Source organism: Peromyscus californicus, unplaced genomic scaffold, assembly GCF_007827085.1.
Source record: "Peromyscus californicus insignis strain IS unplaced genomic scaffold, ASM782708v3 Scaffold_11__1_contigs__length_118956290, whole genome shotgun sequence".
Taxonomy (NCBI): Eukaryota; Metazoa; Chordata; class Mammalia; order Rodentia; family Cricetidae; genus Peromyscus; species Peromyscus californicus.
The window spans coordinates 107844150-107864219 of record NW_026294402.1 but is presented as its reverse complement, the minus strand read 5'-3'; the positions used below and the strand labels follow the sequence as shown (position 1 = coordinate 107864219).

Below are 20070 nucleotides of genomic sequence, written 5' to 3'. Positions count from 1 at the left end.
ATGTACTTAGGAGTCTCTATGGCAGCTGGACTTCATGGACATTTCAAGGTAGCCGTGGCAGGAGCGGCGAGACACCTGGGCTATAGCTCTGTGGTGTGTTTCTGAACTCAGTTGCCTTATGGCTTGCTATATCTACTGTTTGTCCAGCCCTTCCATGCTTGGTAAGTACTAGCATTTAATACTGAATATCTTTTAGTTTGAAATACCTATGTGTGTTATATAGCTTTGATGCACTGCTTGGTGAGTTCTTTATATGGATGGAGAATCAGGTGAATTAGTTCATCTTTGTCTTTGTGCGCTGGCTTGAAGAATTCTGCTTCTTCTCTACCCTTGCTTTAGTGATTTCCAGGGCTACTTACTTTCTGCAATTTCTAGCACATGTATGTGTTAGTTCCTGTAGGATGCCTGGGCTGGGAAGCAGAGAACTCAAGCCATAGCATCCCAGGTCTCTAATTAGCAGGCCTGGGTCGGTTTGGACATCTTGAGCTTCAACCTTATCCTCTGTAGAGACTAAAGTCTTCCTTCCTGATTTATCTAGGGGTTGCTATGAGAAACCACCATCAGCCACTCATTTAACAGAACTTATTGGGAATCATCCATGTTGGAGGTTCCACATGAAGTGAGTAGCTCATTAGAGGAAGTAAGTCAGCTTCTACCCTTGGCCCTCCACAGGCCTCTAGCCTGTACAGGAGTCTTAGCCGGTACAGGAAATGCACGAATGCCTTGTCAGCACTGTAGAAACTCACCAAAACTTTCTGTATCCTGAGATCTATCTATGAAGTCAGTGATGGGAGGAGGAAATCTATTCTTAGGTCCATAAATAATTTAGGTCAGAATATTCCAGGTAGCATAACATCATAGCTGAAAACAAACCCCAATATGGATGGTTATGAAATGGTTTCAATAAACATCATTGCTAAAAACATAAGCATTTTAATTAGCTCATCTGTAACTCTGCAGGGCCTGCTGAGATATGAATATACATGTATATTCATAATATAGATCACCATGAGTGTGTTTCTTACTGTATTTTTCCTCTCCTCCTATTGTTGCTATTATTTTTTTGGGCATAAAATGTCCTCTACCTTTTGAGTGAATGAAGAATTCTATTTACTTGTATCCTGGAGGTCATTAAAAATACACTTAATTTTCTGTGGGATGGGGATAGGGTCCAGGATGGTTTCACCATCTTAAACTCCCTGAGGACTTCTTGTGTTACTTCATGGAGAGCTACAGCTTTCTTGCTCCTGGGTTCCAGTGAAGTGCAGAGGTACTGACCTAGGGCTCACTGTTAGAAGAGACTAGAGTACAAAGAATACACTACAGAGGAACTGTGTGTTCATCAGGGTTCTCTAGAGGAGCACAGCTAATAGCATGAGTGTATCAAAGGGGAATTCACTAGATTGGTCTAGGTAGTCCAACAATGACTTCCCACACACTGGAGAGGCTGAGAACATGCTAGGTGCTCAGTCCATGAAGTTGGATGCCTCAGCAGTTTGGTGTCAAAGGCGTGGAGGATTAGTGGACAGTCATTGGTCTTTGGTCTAGGTTGTAAGGTCAAAAAGATGAGTTTCCATGGCAGAGAAGAATGACATTATTACTATTGTTATCATCATCATCATCATCATCATTATCATCATCACCATCAGCAGCAGCAGTAGCAGCAAGATGCCAACAGAACTTACCAGTAGGACCAGAAGGCAAGCAAGCAGAAAGCATAAGCTTTTGCTTTTCGTAGTTCCTCCTATCTGGTTTGCCACTGGAAGGTGCCAATCACATCTAGGTTGGGTCTTCATACTTCAGTTGAACTGAACAAGATAATCCCTCATAGGTGTTCCCAATGGCTTGCCTATTAGTTGATCCTAGATCCAGTCAAGTTGACAACAGAAATCGGTTAAACAGAGAGAATCAAACAAAACAGAAACTTATTTTTTCTGGGAAAGCTAGGCTCAGTTCTGTCTGGGGCTTTGTGTCTCTTCTCAGCAACAGCCCGAGACAGACTGATTTCCACTCTGTAGTGAGAGGGAACCCAGGATCAGTGGGTAATTTTTACACAGCTGTGTGGTTGCACCCTGAGCCCAGCATTCTAGCCTGGAAAAGAAGACAGGTTATGCCGGGTTCGGGGTCTGTCGCCTTGAGTGACTTTTGAAGGCACCTTAGGCAGGTGAGAGTCTTAGCAAGAGATATGGAGGAACAGAGGGAACATGACGCAGAACGAGGTTAGAGACAGAAGCAGAAAGAGAGCAAAAGCCAGCCTCGATGTCTGCACCACTGCAGAGCATCTGCCGGGCCCCCATGGAGCTTGCAATACTCCCTCCCTCCTGTGCACTGACCCTCATGGCTTGCAGGCAGTAATAGGAAGAAATTGGGCTGAAATAGACCCACTCCAGCTGTGGGCCCCTTAAAGCCGTGGTTGAGCAAATTGCATGGCCTTTGGAATGATCCTACCCCACATTTGGTATGGCACTTTCATAGACAGGCACAATAAATTATCTCTTGTGGTTTGACCGAATAGGTGTTTTCATCTCCGAAGTCAGCCAGAGTCCTGGGATGGCTATAGGGTCTAAAATGACATTATTCACTGGGGGGAAAGTTGGTATTTCCTGTTGGACATCCTCAAAACATGGGTCAGATCCCCAGAACCGTGTAAAGTCAGACATGGTGGTGTGTTTCTGTAATCTCATTGCTGGAGATCTGGAGACAGGATCCCTGGGGCTCACTGACCAGCAAGCCTAGACTTCTCAGCAAAGCATGTCTAAAGAACAAGGTGGATGGTACAGAAGGAATGACAGCTGAGGTTGTCCTCTGGCCTCTACATGTACATACATGTAAAGCCGCACATATGCAAACGTGCACACAAATACGCATACATACAATGCATACAAACCCAAACCCAAACCAAGCCATGGCAGCTGAATTCTGAGGGGTGTTGTTGGGGATTAAACCTCACTATGTGACTGCACATCAAGTCTCACTTGCATCAGGCTTGGTAATATCTTAGCAGACAGATGTGGTCACATGGTCAGGTTTAATGATAGTGTAGTAAGGGATGAAGATGTGAATACCTGACAATGTGGTCTTTTGAGGGCCACTAAATGATAAATAGTATTTCTAAGAAACACTGTGGCTTCCTGTCTGCCAGCCACTTCTCTGTCCAATCCTGTTAGAATGTTCTGAGCATTTGGTTAGCTAGCCAGTTTTGCCTGTGGGTCTCGGTTAACTGTATGCAGAACACAGTGCCCGGTACGATATAGCAACATAGAATAAACATTGACCCTTCCCCCTGCCTTAAGAAGACAGCCACCATGGGGCTGGAGAGATGGTTTGGCAGTTCAGAACACTTGCTGCTCTTCCGAAGGACCCAGATTCGGTTCCCAGTGCCTTTGCCAGACAACTCAGCCTCCTGGAACTCAGCTCTATGGAATCTGATGTCCTCTTCTGGCCTCTGTGAGCTACTGTATATGTGTGCACCTGCACACACATACACACACACACACTCATATATATGCTTATGTGCACAGATACAGACACATGCATACATGTAATTAAAATAAATCTTAAAAAATAAGCCATCTATCCAAGTGATGAGATAAAGCTAGCAACCATGGGGATAAGAATGTGTTGATAAGTGAGTGGAGAAATTCAGAGAAAAAGGAGAAATATCCGGCGTGGGAGGAGAGGGCTGCTTCCTACGCTTTGCTGTCTCTTCCCCCATTCCTCCAGGCTTATCCCTGTCTTGTCAGTTCTGTGTCCAATCTCTTCCCATCTTCTCATCTTAGACATGGTCATCGTCTTCAGCTGAGAATGAATCATGCTTCTATTTTTAAACCAACTACTGCCTTGCCACAAATTGTCTTAAATTGTGTCCTAACACAGTAAACACCCTCTTTTGTGATTCTAATGGGTCAAGAGCTGAGAAGTGACCAAGCTGGGTAGCTCCTAGGTCATGGGAAGCTGGACCGGGAGTGAGTATTCTCTCAAGGTGATCCAGTGGTGTCGTCTGTTGGAGGTTGGCTACCTCCTCCCTGTAGAGGCCACAGACAGTGTGCGCCTTCATGATGTGGCGGCTGGCTTTTCCTAGAGTTAGTAAGCCAAGACAGCCAGAGCTTGATGGGAGCTATTTTTATTTTGAGGGTGGGTATGCTTTTACTATGTAGCCTGGAAATTGCTCTGTAGACCAGGCTGGCCTCTGACTCACAGAGAGGCACCCTTGTCTGCCTCCTGAGTGCCGGGATTAAAGGTGTGTGCCAACGTGCCTGGTGGGAACCTGCCTTTCTGTGAGCAACTCTCAGAAGTCACAGAGCCTCACGTCTCTGCCCATTTCTTTTGCTTCAAGTGGAGCCTAGAGCATGACCTGCTTTGAACAGGAGGGGAAATAGTCTCACATTCTCAGAAGACAAGTGCCAAAGAACTGTCAGCCATTTCGAAGCTACTATTTTTGGAATTTAGACAAGGTGTGCAGTCACTGAGCCCTATCCCTCTTTATTAGTTTCTCAGAAGGGGACAGTCTGTATTATGGGTTGTATAACTCCACTATGCAATGGACAATTCCTCAGTAGCCAATCTTTATTCACCTTCCCATGCAGGCTATTGCTGCCACAGCAACAAGGATGTGTGGATCTCAAAGGCCAAAAAGCATTTGAAAAGACAAAACTCTGAGTGCAGAAGATGGCTGGAAGCAGCTGCTCTCAGTCAGGCAGTTTCTCGAGTCCTCTTCACCAAGGTGGAGCCATCCTTTCAAAGGTGTACTTTGTTTTTGTCTCTCATGAAATGAAGGATATTTAGACAGTGGGCTTATTTTTTCCTTCCCCTCTGTGGAATTCATTAGCTCTGATTTAGTAGAGTGCGTCCTACACCCTAGGAGTCAGTTTAACTAATTCCAGATCATCAGCTAATATTGCTCTCCCCTCCAACCACTTCCCATGGAGGAATCTGCAAAGATTAGAATGGAGCTGTGGCTGTGAAAAATACCCCAAAGCAGGAAGATGGGAATTGGAGCATGGGGTCTTCAGCTCTTGGAAGGAATTATCTAGGGTATAAAGGTCAGGCTCTGTATGTTGGTAGTTGTTGCTGGTATTTTCTATGTTCATATTTTCCTGATGGAACTTCTTTTTTAGGCTGGGTCCTGTCTGGCCAACACTGTTGTCTGGAGTGAATAGCTTTAGCTCAGTGAGTCGGTTGACTTCAAGTTCCTGCCCTAGGACTAACACAGCAGTCTAGGGACTGTTTCATAGATCATTCAGGCTTGGGGAGTCGAATGAGATCTGAATGAACTGAGTTTCAGTTATTGATCTGGTGCTGAACACCTTGTCATATGTCTGTTAGCATTGGCTTTCTTTCCTGGGAGATGGGAGTGAAAGGTGGACCAGGGACATCTCACTGTTCTGGGGTGTTTGGGGGGAATTAGAGCTGTGAGGGCCACAATGTGGCAACACCTAGAGAGATCTTCTAGCTCAAACTTAGTTATATGCTGAGGAGATGTCATCAATGCCACCAGGGTGTTCTGTGCAACATCACGTAGGTCTCAGACCTTCTCAGACCCACAGGCTGTCTATGGAACCAAGAGGCAGATACTGCCTTCTCAATCTTGGCTCTCCTTTTTCCAAATGTGTCCTTCACTGGGAGGACACTATGGGATTGCTTTGATGGTGCTGACCATTGGTGACAGGACACATTTTGTATGTCCTCAAGATGACAGGGTTCTTGTTTTGTGCTTGGGGGATTTTTCCTAGATTAGGTTAATTGAGATGGATACCCGCCCTCAGTGTGGGTGCCAACATGCCATGGGCTGGGGTCCTGAGCTGAGTAAAAAGGAGAAAGCAGCTGAGCCCAAACATTCATCATTCTCTGCTTCTGCCTGTGATATGACCTCATGAGACTTCCACCATATCTTCCCCACCATGATGGATTGTACCCACCGGAATTGTGAGCCAAATGCACCCTTTCTCCCTTCAGTTGCTTTTGTTGGGTATTTTATGACATCAATGACACAATGAACTAATTAACTAATCGACTAATCCAGCAGGTAAGTGATTGGGCTCAGGAGGGGATTAGAGTCCAACACAGTGCGTACTGTGAAGTAGGCACTCTATTTACCAATCAAAGAAAGATAGTATGAAGTTCTGCGAGTTGATGGCAACAGACTCTTCTGCTACGGAGAGCTGAAGACTCGGCACGTAGATCCTACTGTCTTTCTTCACACCAACTTCCCCTCTGAAGCTGACTCCTTCTTTAAGCAACTCAGAGGTCATTTTTTTAAAGCTTGGTTTATAGATCACATTCTTATCTCCATCCCCTTGTAATGGTAAGGCCTAGATACATGGATATCATGGCTCATGTGTACAAACTGGGTCATTTTCAAAGTGATTTATGGGACTTGTCCAAGGAAGGAGCACGTAGAAATCTTGACTCAAGATTTGAAAAGAGATACATCCCTACTGGTTCAGGATATTATAATACCAAGTGTTGTTTCAAAAGTCTTACTTTTTTTTATGTAGTCCACCAAACTCATTTCACTGTTATTAATGTACTATTTGTGTCCTTAAAAAGGGTAATACACATTTAATTGATTTTAAACTTAATGTAGTTGTTTATTTCAGTAACTTTACTTTTGTGTCTTTTCTTTGCCATTAGATTTGGTGAAATAAATCCCAAAGTGACTTGCCCAATAACCGAAGGAGGAAAAAAGAAGAGATCTTAGTTGTCTGGAAAGTTTTCCTATTTCCTACTTTGGATGATACACAGGTTTAAAGAGTCTTGTGGTTCCTCCTCTTGAAAGATGTTTTCTTTAAGACTCCACCTTTGACTTATTAAGAAGAACATTCCATGACTTCACGATGTCTGTCTATGGAATGTCAAGTATTCAGTGTGTCATTCTCAGGTCCTCTTGATGTAGCTGTCAATGAACCCATCTGGTTGCCTTTTTCAATGAACCCATCTGGTTGCCTTTTTCAATGAACCCATCTGGTTGCTTTTTTTTTTTGTACATGCTTGCTATTTGTCACTTATGGTTAATCTTGATGTCATGTTGATGGGATCTGGAACCAGTCAAGAGACACAACTCTAGGTATGTTTGTGAGGGTATGTCTAGGAAGGATTAACTGAGAGAAGGCCCTTCCTCAGAGTGGACAGCACCCCAGCAGGTGACTCAGATACTAAGAGGTCCTAGGAGAAAATGTGCCTGCTTGCTCACCTTTGCTTCTTGCTAGTGGGCATGCTTGTCTTTGCTCCTGCTGCTTGCCTCTGCTGCTATCAGACTTGAACTTCTCTAGCCCTCTAATGTAGACTGAAGAACGGTGTCTTAGTCACTGTTCAATTGGTGTGAAGAGACACCATGACCAAGGCAGCTCTTATCAAACAAAACACTTAATTGGAGGCTTCCTTACAGTTTCAGAGGTTTTATCCATTATCATCATGGTGGGGAGCATGGCAGTGTGCAGGTAGACACTGGAACAGTAGCTGAGAGCTGCATTCTGATCCATAGGCAGAGAGGGAGGGAGGGAGAGAGGGAGAGAGAAAGAGTGTGAGAGAGAGACAGAGACAGAGATAGACTCTGGCTTGGCATGGACTTTGGGAAACTCAAAACCCATCCCCAGTAACAAACTTCCTCCAACAAGGCCACACCTTCTAATCCTTTTAATCTTTTCAAATAGTGCCACTCCCTGGTGACTAAGCATTCAAATATATGAGCCTATGGGGCCATTTTTATTCAAACCACCACAAACAGTGAGTGACTCTCCAGAAGTCTCCAGGCCTTCAGCACTGGATTGGGATTGCTGAGACATACTGCTTTATGAACCGCTAGGTCTCAGCCTCTCCAGCATGCATATGGCCATTGGCAGACCATCTAGCCTCTATTGTGTAAGCTAATCTGGTGCATCTTCTTTTGTAATACACACATGTTCTGTTGGTTCTGTTCCCCTAGAGACTCATGCCCAATACATCCCCAATTATAGCACAACATTTGATAACAATGATATATTTATTATCTCTTGCTACATAACAGGTTGCCTCCACATTAGATTCTGTTTCCTCTTTCTGTGGCTCAGGAATCTAGGTGTGGCTTAGCAGGTCTTCTGCTTCAGGGTCTTGTTTGCCCTGTTGTTGGTTGCCATCAAGGTGTCTACTGGGGTACAATTGACTCATGGATCAGCCAGAGCAGGATCTATTTCTAAGCTTGCTGGTAGGATTGTGTTCCTCTTGGGCCACTGAGTTGGAAAGGTGTCTTCAATTCTTTGCAAAGTGGTCCTTTTGACTAAAAAAGCATACAAAGAGAGCAAGTGTAAAAATGTGAAATTGAGAGTGAGAGTAAGAGCAAGGGAGTGCCAGGTGTGATGACACACAGTTATAATTCCAGCACTGGGGGACCAGGTGTGGTGGCGCACACCTTTAATCCCAGCACTTGGGAGGCAGAGGCGCCAGGCAGATCTCTGAATTTGAGGCCAGCCTGGTCTACAGGGTGAGTTCCAGGACAGCCAGGGTTATATAGTGAGACTTTGTCTCAGAAAGAGAGAAAGAGAGAGAAAGTGGGGCTGGGAGGGCCATATCTATGCTGGAGACTAGTCTTATAACCTAATCATGGAGGTGACATCATTGCCTCTACTGTTTTGGTTGGTTAGAAGTCACCAGGACCAGTGCACAGGACCAGAGGGAGAGAGCTACAAGAGGCCATGAACATTAGGAGACAAGGATCATCTAGAGCTATACCACAGACTACCACAACACCATGTAAGACATGCTGTGCACTGGGAAGGTGCTAACCACAGGCACTCTGCTAGGGCCTTTTCATGGAGCATGCCAGGCAATCCTTACAGAATTCTACTGAATAGATACCCTTTCCATCTCTATTTTAGAGATGATCAACCAGATGTACAGAAAGGTTCAATAACTGGCAAGGGTCAGAGGTCGTCAGAGGTAGGTCTGCGTTCTGGTTGGGGTCAGATATGAAGCCTTTTATTCTCCATAGACGATGAGGTTAACACAGGCTTGTCAGGACCCGAACCTGGGAGCTATCGAGTAGCTGTTGAATAAATCAAGGAAGAGAGGAAAGCAGGAAGGGGGGAAGGAAGGGAGGGAAGAATAGAGGAAGGAGGGAAAGTAGGGAGGGAGGAAAATAGGCCTGGATCCCATTCCAGTTACTTTTGTTCAAACTGGTCCTGGGCCTTGGCCCATACTAAATAATAGAGGAATTACCGTATGATCAAATAAGGCTCAATTATATCTACTAGTCAAGAGGGCCCCAAGTTTCAGGCATAGGACTCAAGAGTAGGAGGGAATGTGGTGCTATTAATTGTTCTCATGTGGATTTCATTACTGAGAACTTCAGAGGATGTCCTGCAAGTTTGAATGCCATGACTAGAGAGATCACTATCTAGTCACAAGGAATGTCATAGGAGTGTTCAGTACTAACTGTTGATAGGGTTTTTTTTTTATCAGCTTTCTGCTTTTTTAAAAAATGACAAATTAGATTATTTAAGTGCTTCTAAGGTTTCTATGCTAAAACACCAAATTTGGAATAGCTTATGATCGACAGAGATTGATGTCTTACCACTCTGAAGCTGGGAAACCCAGGGTAGAGCTCGATCTTATGGGGCTGGTGAGAGATCTCTGCAGGTAAAAGCACTTGTTGTGCAAGCCTGACAACCCAAGTTTGATCCCTGGAGCCGCAGTGGGAGGGGCCTGGCTGCCAAAGGTTGTAGATGGATGATTCTGTGTTTGGTGGAGCTCTGCTTTCCAGCTCATAGGTGTGTACCTGTAAGATGAGAAGGCCCTTTGTACAGAGCGCTAATCTCTCTCATGAGGACTCTGCCCAATGACTTGATTACCTTTTGAAGACCTTACTTCTAATTTTAATTTGGGAGTAAATATCTCAATATATGAATTTACAACAGGCCACATAGGCATTTGGATCATGGTAGGGAATAAAGCTAGGAGATAAATGACTCATTGAACCGGAGATAAATTGATGTGCCTGTGGCTAAATTCATTAAGGAGAAATGGATAGTGGGACTAGGGACCCAGTGAGGCTTTTTTTTGCATCCTACTAACCTTAACTCCATAATCCCTTCTTGCTTCTCTTTACACTCAGGGCTCACTCCATTGGTTGGGCTCCCGTGGAGTGGGTCAGATGGATTCAGAGGTCATGGCTCCTGGAAAACTGTCCTTACTGAAGCTACTGCAGTGCACAGCACTGGCTATTTATAAAGTGCTTTCTGATGGGCTGCTCCCTCGGGTCTTCTCGGGAGTCATTGAAATGATGTGAGAAAGAAGAGATTGTTCTCCACCCCGACCACTCCTTTTACTCCTTAAAATCACTTGGTTGTCAAATCACTGTGAGATGCACTGGTGTAAATGGAACAAAATCACAGTGTATAATGACATTAGACTAATAGCTAGGCAGCATGCTGGCTGGGGATTTAGGGCCTTTTTGTGATATGAGTGTGTTATCAACTGTTGCCTCTCTTTTCTCTCTTCTTCTTCTTCTTCTTCTTCTTCTTCTTCTTCTTCTTCTTCTTCTTCTTCTTCTTCTTCTTCTTCTTCTTTTGTGTGTATGGTGCACGTATGTCTTCATGTGAGTATGTATCCATTTATATGGGTGCACATGGATATGGAGGCCAGAAGTCTGTGTTGGGTGTCTTCCTTGATTGTTCTCTACCTTATTTTTTGAGGCAGGCTTTCTAATTGAACCCAAAGCTTACTAATTTGGCTAGGCTGGCTGGCCAGTGAGCTCCCAAGAGACTCCTGTCTCTATCTCCCTGGTGCTGGGATCACAGATGTGCGCTGCCGCACTCAGCTTTCTTATACGGGTGTTGGGGGTCTGAACTCAGGTCTTTATGTTTGCACAACAGGCACCTTACTGTCTGAGCCATCTCCCATTCTCAACTGTTGCCTCTTTGAGTCTCATTTGTGTGTGTGTGTGTGTGTGTGTGTGTGTGTGTGTGTGTGTGTGTGTATGTGTGTAGAGCTTCCTTATGCCTCTGATGGATTCTTCTTTTTCTGTTAACATTCCTGGTCTGGTTAATACTAAGGATGCCAATAAAGGAGGCTTTTTGCAGCTGACACAAGAAGCATTTTGTCTTTGAAGTTCTGTTTGCACCATGGACCTCTGCCATTGTTTATTGGTTTTGATCTAGCCTTTTAGGTGTCTGTAGGATGTCACCTGCTCATGGGCACCCTCATCTCTGGTTTATAAATAAGGAAACCAGGTGTAGAGAAGTTGCCACAGGGGACTTTTCAGGGTGTTGTATCCAGCAAGTGAGTCACTCTTTGATATTTGGACTCCAAATTCTGAGTTCTTTGTAACCCCCCACCCCCACTTTCCCTGGTTTGGGTCTCCAGGGTCATACCGAGGAGTACCCATTGTATCACCCCTTTTATTGCACTGTCCCATCTGAGATATGCTGTGTTGGTGGATGAGACTGAGTGATGTTGCAAGGGGAGGTTGACCAGATGTCTAAATAGAGAAGAGGGAAACCTGGAGAATTAGGAACACACTGCAAGACAAGAGGTACTGTGGTCCTCTCCCTACCTGTGAAGAGATGATTACACAATGATTTCATAATGTGGGAACTTGAAACACAGGTATGAATATGAAGGTCATGACCGGGTCCTACATGACTGGACCTGTCACACTTTGTCCATCTCTTCACTGAAGTTTCTCTTTTGGTAAGAGAGGGATGTGTCTTTTGGTGACAGAGGCTGTTGTCACAGGGAAACAGAGGAGCCAAATGAGTCCCAGAATTCATTTCTCTCTCTCTGCTTCTTGAATACAGAGGCATTGTGGCCAGCTACCTCCCACTCCAGCTGCTGTGCCTTCTGTACTGTATGGCCTTGCTCCATGTCAGGCATTCAGTCAGAGCCATGAGAATAGTATTGAGCACAAATGTTTATTTTGTCTGCTTTGTCCTAGCAAGGTTTCTCTCTTTCATTACCAGGAGAGCAAGTGGGGGAGTAGGTGTCTTAGGCTAGACTGCATGTGATGTTTGCTTTGTCTGACCTGTGCATCCCTGCTGTGAACAGGCTTAACTCCCAGAAAAGGAGAAGTGGACTTTTGATGGATAAGACCAAGATTTATAAGAGGCATCTGGCAGACTTCCAATGGGCCTATCCCATGGTCAGGCTTTTGGGCTGGGTGGATGACCTGAAAGATACATGCATAGAGCCAGACATTGAAGTACCACACCTGGGCCAAAGCAGCCTCCCCAGGTCTGAGGAAAAATCTTGGACATCTGGCCTAGCAGTGTGTTATGATGTGGTGTGGAAATTGTCATCCTTAAGCACAGGTGCTAGGAAAACAAGCTTGATTCCTGTGGGCCTGAGGATGCTCTCAGGACCAAGCAGCCTCTTCTGTATTCTTAGAGATGCTTCCCTGCGACTTTCCCAGGGAGCCATGGTCCTCAGCACCCGGTGGCTACTGTGCCTGCTTTTTATCTTGGTCCTGTGACAGTGGAGTCTCAAGGGCCTAGTGTAGTCATCTTGTGAGCTTTTCCAGAACAAGGAAGCAGTTCTAGTCTTAACATCTGAGTGATTGTGAGAGCTGCTGGGCTTCTGACTTGACTTTGGATAGCCAGGGTCAACAGGTGACTGGTTTGAGAAAGGATGACCAGAAAGTTGATTGGGACAGTTTGGTCCAAGACATAACTTACTGTGTTTACCTGGTAATTTGAAGGATGCTTAATCAGACCAGTCAAAATCTTTGTAATGTGATTTTAAACAATATCTCTTCACAGATCATATTGCAAGGAAATATTCATGGAGAAATGAGTCATTATTTATTATTAAATTTAAAGGACTTGGGGGGTTATAAATAAACTCTTCATCATCCACTCAAAAGTAACAGAGCTCGTGACTTTGCTGCTCCAAAGAATCATGTCCCAGCTTGCCTTTTTCTGCCATCCAATTTATATCTAGCTTTATCTCACCCACAACCAGCTGGTGGGTGTTTAAGAAGTGAAAAATAATTTTAATATTTGCCAAGGTGAAATAGAATTAATTTGGCAAATCTGCTACTTAAAAGAGCATGGGAAAAATACTCAGGCAATATAGAAGTTATTTCTGAATTGTCTTTTATTTTCAATTATTGCTATTACATACCCCTTTTGTTATCATAGGTGATTATGTATTTGCTTTAAAACCAAGCTAAAACAAAGCAGAGTAAATAAAATTACAACCAAGGGACAAAGTAGGAAGAACATATTAACTACATAGCATTTTATTTCTATTATCTGTGTCTCCATCTATCCATCCATCCGTCCATCCATCCATCCATCCAACCATCCACCCACACATCTTACATTCCTCTATCCCTCCCATCCACTCTTCTATTCACCCATTTACCTATCCACCGTTTACCCAACCATCCACCCATCCCACCCATTATGCCCACCCATCCATCCTTCCATCCATCCATCCATCCATCCATCCATCCATCCATCCATCTTCCTACCCATTTACCCTGTCCATCCCACAGAGCCTATCTCCATTTATTTATAGCATCCATTCTACTATACTGTTCATCCCATCCCATCCATCCATCCATCCATCCGTCCATCCATCCACCCATCTTCCTACTCACCCACCCATCCATCCTGTCCATCCCATAGAGCTCATCTCCATTTATTTATAGCATTCATTCTAACTATACTGTCCATCCCATCCATCCATCCATCCATCCATCCATCCATCCATCCATCCATCCTTCCATACATTCTTCCTTATACCCATCCATATACCCATCCAAACCATGGCCAAGGTTTTAGGTAGTATTGAAGTTTTGGATAAGTTTGTTATGGATGACTGCTCTATTCATATTTAACAGCACACCTTTTCTTTACCTACCCACCTCAATTATTACAATAAACGATGATGCTAGGCTTTTTCAAATATTCCTCTGGGCCAAAATTTTCTCTAGTTCTAATTGAACCCATACATTCCGCCGTGCCCTCTGGAGATGTCAGCAGGGAACTTAGCTATATTTTCTGAGTTTTCCTGTCTCCCATCTCTCATTGAAATGTGATTATCCCTTGGTTTTCTCAAATGAGGGCTGTTCTTCCTCCCTTTCCTACCTGGGAACCAGGTGACACAGGTATCCTTTGTGCCCTCTGCTGCAGACATTTTCCATACTGCCCATAATACCTGCTCTGTTGAAATATGTGATGCCCGGAAAGCCCAGCCCACTGTGGGTGGTTCCACTCCCTGGCGTTGGGTTCTGGACTGTGTAAGAGGGGAGAGAGGAAGCTGAGTGGTCAGCAGGCATGCATTCATTTCTCCCTGTTCTTGACTGTGGGTGTGACGGGATCAGCGGCTTCCAGTTCCTTTTACTTTAACTTTCTTGAAATAATGCCCAGTAACCTGGGTTTGTGAGCTAAATTTTCCACCCCTTCCTCAAGTTATTATTATTTTGTGTGTGTTATTTTATCACAGCAACACAAATGAAACTAGAATGGGGGTTGACCATGCAGATGGCTAGGAAGACAGAACCAGACATCCGAAAGCTTTGCTTGAATGTGGCAGTGGATGAGGGATTTGGGAAGCAGAAGTTTGAAGTCTTCCCTAGATGTGTTTTCCAAGGTGGGAAGTCAAGTCATAGACTCTGAATGTTCTCTAGTTTCACTAAACCTGGTTTGACCTCTGAAACTCCATCTCTGTTTACCCACTCAAGCAGTACATTGTTTTCTATGTGTTACTACAAATTCAACACAGCATTTCCCCGCGGTTGTATGGCTTTATTCTCAGTGTTCGGCCACAGCGCTTAGCCATGGTGCCAGGACCTTCTGGAGCCTTCTGCCTCACTCCAAACTGAAGCAGATATTCTAAGTTTCACCCTGGGAACCCCCTTAACCCCTTGGAGATTTCACCTCTGGATTAAAAAGAAAATTAAATTAGATTTTAATTTGTTCTTACATTTTCATATAAATGTAAGTTGCGCATTGGTGAGTACACTTCCACCATGTCCCCCTGTTCTTGCTTTTTCACTTTTCCATGTTCAGTGTTAGTCCCTGTTGTGTGATATTTTGTTTGTGCTCTGACAAATAAAGCTTGCTTGGAGTCAGAGCGTGGAGCTAGCCCCTAGTTAACCATAGAGGTCTGGAGGTCTGTACAGATGGGAGACAGGAAGTGATAAAGTGGAGCGGAGACAGGATCTCATCCTTTTTTGGTCAGAGGATTCAGAGAGGTATGAAATGATTGTGGCTGCAGGCATGCATGTGTACATGTGGGCGTTCAAACCAGTGTGTGTATATGTGGAGGGCAGGGCACTGAGGATCCTCCCTATCACTTTCTCCTTTATTCCCTTTAGACACGGTCTCTCACTGAACATGAAGTTCACAGTCTTTTCAGCTTGACTGATTGGCCAGTAAGCTCAAGGGATCTTCCTCCACTCCAACGTGGTTTGTAGGTATGTCTGTAAGGCCTTACTCAGCTGACTGAACTCCTATGGGATGTTAAAGTGTCCTGGCTGGAGAATTAGCTTGACTGACATTGTTCCGTGGTCCAAGATGGGTTAAGGACAGATTTGGGGAGGTAGGATAGAGTTTCAGTGTTCAGTGCAAATCTTTTAGTTGATGCTCACGTTTTTGGTTCATTAATTATCCCGGTTATCTAGGGGGCAGTCTATGGATAGGTGACCCTCAGTCCATAGATTCCCAGTTTAATCATTTTCAGAGCATTAGTTCTCAAACTATGATCCAAGGTCATATAAAGGTCACTTAGCCACTTTCAGGGGTTAGAAAGATCAAAACTACTTAAATAGTAATGCCTAGGTTTAGTTTTCATTTTCCTGTCTCGATGATGCTGTTCTTGCCTTGGTTTTCTTTGACTTGAGAAGGGTAGTTATTTTTCACAAAAATAAGTTATTTGCATAAATACAGAGCAGATTTTCATTATTAATTTGGAGTAAATTAATAGTTAAAGGTGATTCTGTTCTACTTTCTCACATAAGAAACATCAATACATAGAATATATTACAACCCATATAAACTAAAGCTTTTTGGGTCATAGTTTTGAAGGCTTTGAAAATGGCCTGTGACTACAAATCTGAGAATTGTTCTAGACACTGGAGCCAAGAGAACAGCCCTCCAGCATTTTATGGACTGGACTGTGCTCCTTGGCCAGGAGACATGAGGATGGGGCCACCTTGTTTCTAAACAGGAGAATTCTTTTCTTTCTCTTTCATTCCTTCTCCTTCAGAGGTTCCTGATCTTGGCAGTGATGGAGCTGAGACAGAGCCTGTGTCTCTTCAGCATTGTTAGTCAGCCTTGAAGGCCCATCCACTTCTAGAGATGTCTACTGTTACTTAAGGTTATAAATCTTGGATCTTGGAGCCATTGCTAACTTAGCAGACACGTGATGGAAGCCAAGAGGAGAATGTGGAGAGAGGAGAATGTGTAGAGAGGGGAGAATGTGTAGAGAGGGGAGAATGTGTAGAGAGAGGAGAATGTGTATAGAGAGGAGAATGTGCATCGAGGCTGGGGAAGCCTTTTCAGTGGGTGCTGGAGATTAAAGTTCATTTTAAACTCTGGCTGCCTGTAGGTGGCTTCCACAACAGGGTGTTCTCAGGGGGAGTAGTAGTGGCATAGACCAGATTAAAATAGTTTCTGGCCCATCCACTCCATCCTTCTTTTGTCTTTTTCTGGTTCCCTTGATCTCCCTCCATTAGCAGACCACAACTTCTTGTCCCATGTTGCTCTTCCTACTGTAAGTCCCTCCTCAGTTGTTTTTAATTTTTATGACAGAACCCGGACCACTCTGCACGACCTGTAAGATGCTGCATGGCCTCACTCCTGCTGTCTCCATCAGACCATTGGCTTGCATCTCCTGTTTTTGTTTCCTCAGCCTAGGGGACTGTCTCAGTTTCCTGGACAGCCTGAACAGATTGCTTATGGCCAATGCCCCTGACCCCTACCTCATCCCTTGGCTAGCTACTTCTATATTAGAGTTTCAACCTACATGGGTTTTCTTCAGTAGATGTTCCCATCTGCTCAATCTAAAACCAGTTTTCCATATGATATAGTCCTACTCAGCTTTTGGTTTTATTTGATTTTTAAAATCACGTTACCTTTCTTTGCTTCGTAGCATATACAGTTAGTTGTTATATACAACTCTGTCTAGATAGGTTCTGTCTGGGTACACAGCAGCCAGGGTGTCACATGTTTATTCAGTTGCTATCAGGTCAAAGTGGTTTCCACCATGGCACTGGCTGCCTTTTGGCTGGAGACTGGCCTCTGAGAAGATGTTTAGTAAGTTTCAGTAACTTAGGGAAAACACCAGGGACCACGCTGACTCTTGGAACTCCAGAATAATTATTTTTGAACTGTTCCAACAGAACCCACGAGAGACTTATTTAATAATGTTATATCCCTTCAAAATTTACTGGGCAAGTTACTGAACTAAACGTCTTGTGACTTCACATTCTGGGTTTTAATAACGGAGAATCGATAACCTGTTCCCATTCATTGAAGTCTGCAGTTAAAATGTATCTGAAGGGTCCCCAATGGGGAGCAAAAGCAGGGACCCAATCCTTTGTATTGTCAATCTTTTAAACTTTATCCATTTTGGAGGCTGTGAAGTGGTAAGCTTACTGTGATTTTAATTTATACCTCTCTAATGTGTAATGAACTTGGGATTTCCAGCTCAAGGGCAGATGTGTCTGGAAACTGGACATGTTACAGGTTGGAGGCTGAGTCAGCTTGTGGTCTGACCTGGATGGTTATGTTCTCTTCTGGCATTTTAACAATACAATGTGCATGCTTTGTCTCAAGGTTTTGAAAGATACACAGTCTAGATTAGAGGTTCTCAACCTTCCTAATGCTGCCACCCTTTCATACAGTTCCTCATGCTGTGGTGACCACCAACCATAAAATTATTTTGTTGTTACTTCATAACTATGATTTCGCTTCTGTTTTGAATCATAATGTAAATATCTGATACAGAACACCCAAAGGGGTTGTAACCTACATGTTGAGAGCCTCTGGTTTAGGGGTACCTTTGAGTTAAGGTATCATGGAAAGCAAAACCACAAGCAAGCAGGCAGGGGACTCCTATTCTCTATTTATAGTAGAATCTTATAATCTTCTAGGGAAGAAGACGATGATATCCCTAGAGGCGCCAAGAAAGTGCATGACATGCTGTGAGCTCTTGCTATGTCAGCTGTGTGCTTTGTGCCAGCACATCTTCACCATGCCCTCTAGAGGCAGGGGGTGGTACTACACCCATACTCTGTAGGAAGTTCAAGGAGACCCAATGTTTGCCTAGGAATCACAGGGGCTGGATTTAAAACCCTGGTGACTGATGGCATAGTATGTACACCTAATGCACACGTTATTCTGGAAGAACTCTCCCTCAGGTAGAAAGCTGTGTAGCTGTGTGAAGGTCCTAGTTCCGTCATTTCCTGCCTATGTGACCTTGGGCAACTTAACTTAGCTTTTTGGAGTTCTTGTATGATGGAGATAGCAACACTTGTCCTCCAGAGGTAGCATCAAACCTGACCGAAATTTCCTTGTATATCAAATGTCTGATAGAACTTGGCAAAGACCTAGAAATGGCCAATAGACACATGATCAAGTTCACCTGACAGTACCATACATTAAAGCCATGATAAGATACCATGTCACCCCCAGCAGAATGGGTAAAATGGAAAGATTTGACAGACTGCAATGTCAAGAGTTTGAGTGGAAAAAGTTCTCCTGTGTGTCTGGACAAGAGTATGCAGAGGAGTGAAGCCTGAGGAGAAATCATGCAGCAGAATCTACTAATGATGGGAATGAGCGTATGCCATGGCAGGTGATTTCCCTTCTGAGCATGTACTCAAGGGAATGGCAGTTTGTGTTTATTCACAGCCCCTTTCATAGTATCAAAATACTAGAAGCATCCATCAAAGGAGGTGGAATAAACACGCTGTGGTGGAGTACTGAAGGGGATGCCCTTCACCAGCCAGCTCATGGTAGATGTGCAGATGAATCTTAGAGGTATCCTATTGGATGAGAGAAGCAGACAGAGTGCACCCTTTCTAGGCATACTTTTTCTTGAGTTCCAATTACACTTCACTTATATGAACTCAAGAAAGGCCCAAACCAGTCTTTGGTGAGAGAGCTCTGAGCGGTGGCGACTCCCGTGAAGAACGCAGGGGAAGTTGTTGAGGAGAGGAGGAGTTTCTTGCCTTGAATCAAGTCATGGCTCATGGCTATAGATAGGTAAAATTCATTAAGCTGCACATGAGAGGTAAGTGGGCATTAGTGTAAGTCATATGACATGTATAAAATGATAAGGTACAGTGCATTATGACATACGAAATGCTAAGGTACAGTGTATTATGACATGTTTGAAATGATAAGGTACAGTGTATTATGACATGTATGAAATGCTAAGGTACAGTGTATTATGACATGTATGAAATGCTAAGGTACAGTGTATTATGACATGTATGAAATGCTAAGGTACAGTGTATTATGACATGTATGAAATGTTAAGGTACAGTGTATTATGTATGAAATGCTAAGGTACAGTGTATTATGACATGTATGAAATGCTAAGGTACAGTGTATTATGACATGCATGAAATGATAAAGTACAGTGTATTATGACATGTATAAAATGATAAGGTACAGTGTATTATGACATGTATGAAATGCTAAGGCACAGTGTATTATGACATGTATGAAATGCTAAGGTACAGTATATTATGACATGTATGAAATGTTAAGGTACAGTGTATTATGACATGTATAAAATGTTAAGGTACAGTGTATTATGACATGTATGAAATGCTAAGGTACAGTGTATTATGACATGTATGAAATGCTAAGGTTCAGTGTATTGGGCGTGTAGTAAATGCTCAATAAACATGAGAACCTTGGTTTTGTTGTCTCCTATATAAGAATGGAAGATGTGGGGGCTGAGAGGATGGCTGTGCCAGTAAAGTGCCTGCTATCCAGTCATGAGGACCTGAGTCCAGAATCCATGTAAAAAGTTGAGCATGGTGGTACATACTTGTAACTTGAGTGTTGATGGTAGGGTAGAGGGAGGCAGGAGGATCTGTGGAGCTAATTGGCCAGCCTAGATGAATTGAGTCCAGGG

The 20070-nt window shown here is 43.8% G+C and overlaps 1 long non-coding RNA gene across 4 annotated transcripts in view; it reads left to right on the top strand.

Moving 5' to 3' along the window:
- The window catches only part of LOC128100470 (uncharacterized), an 81063-nt gene extending 61214 nt beyond the window's left edge, over positions 1-19849 (top strand). For 2 of the 4 annotated variants that reach the window (XR_008214807.1, XR_008214811.1), the window contains 2 exons: positions 4587-4743; positions 6634-19849. This is a non-coding gene — a long non-coding RNA (uncharacterized LOC128100470). The remainder of the gene's footprint in view (positions 1-4586; positions 4744-6633) is intronic. The other 2 variants (XR_008214812.1, XR_008214808.1) reach the window with 2 other exon arrangements.
- The last annotated feature ends 221 nt before the right edge of the window (positions 19850-20070 follow it).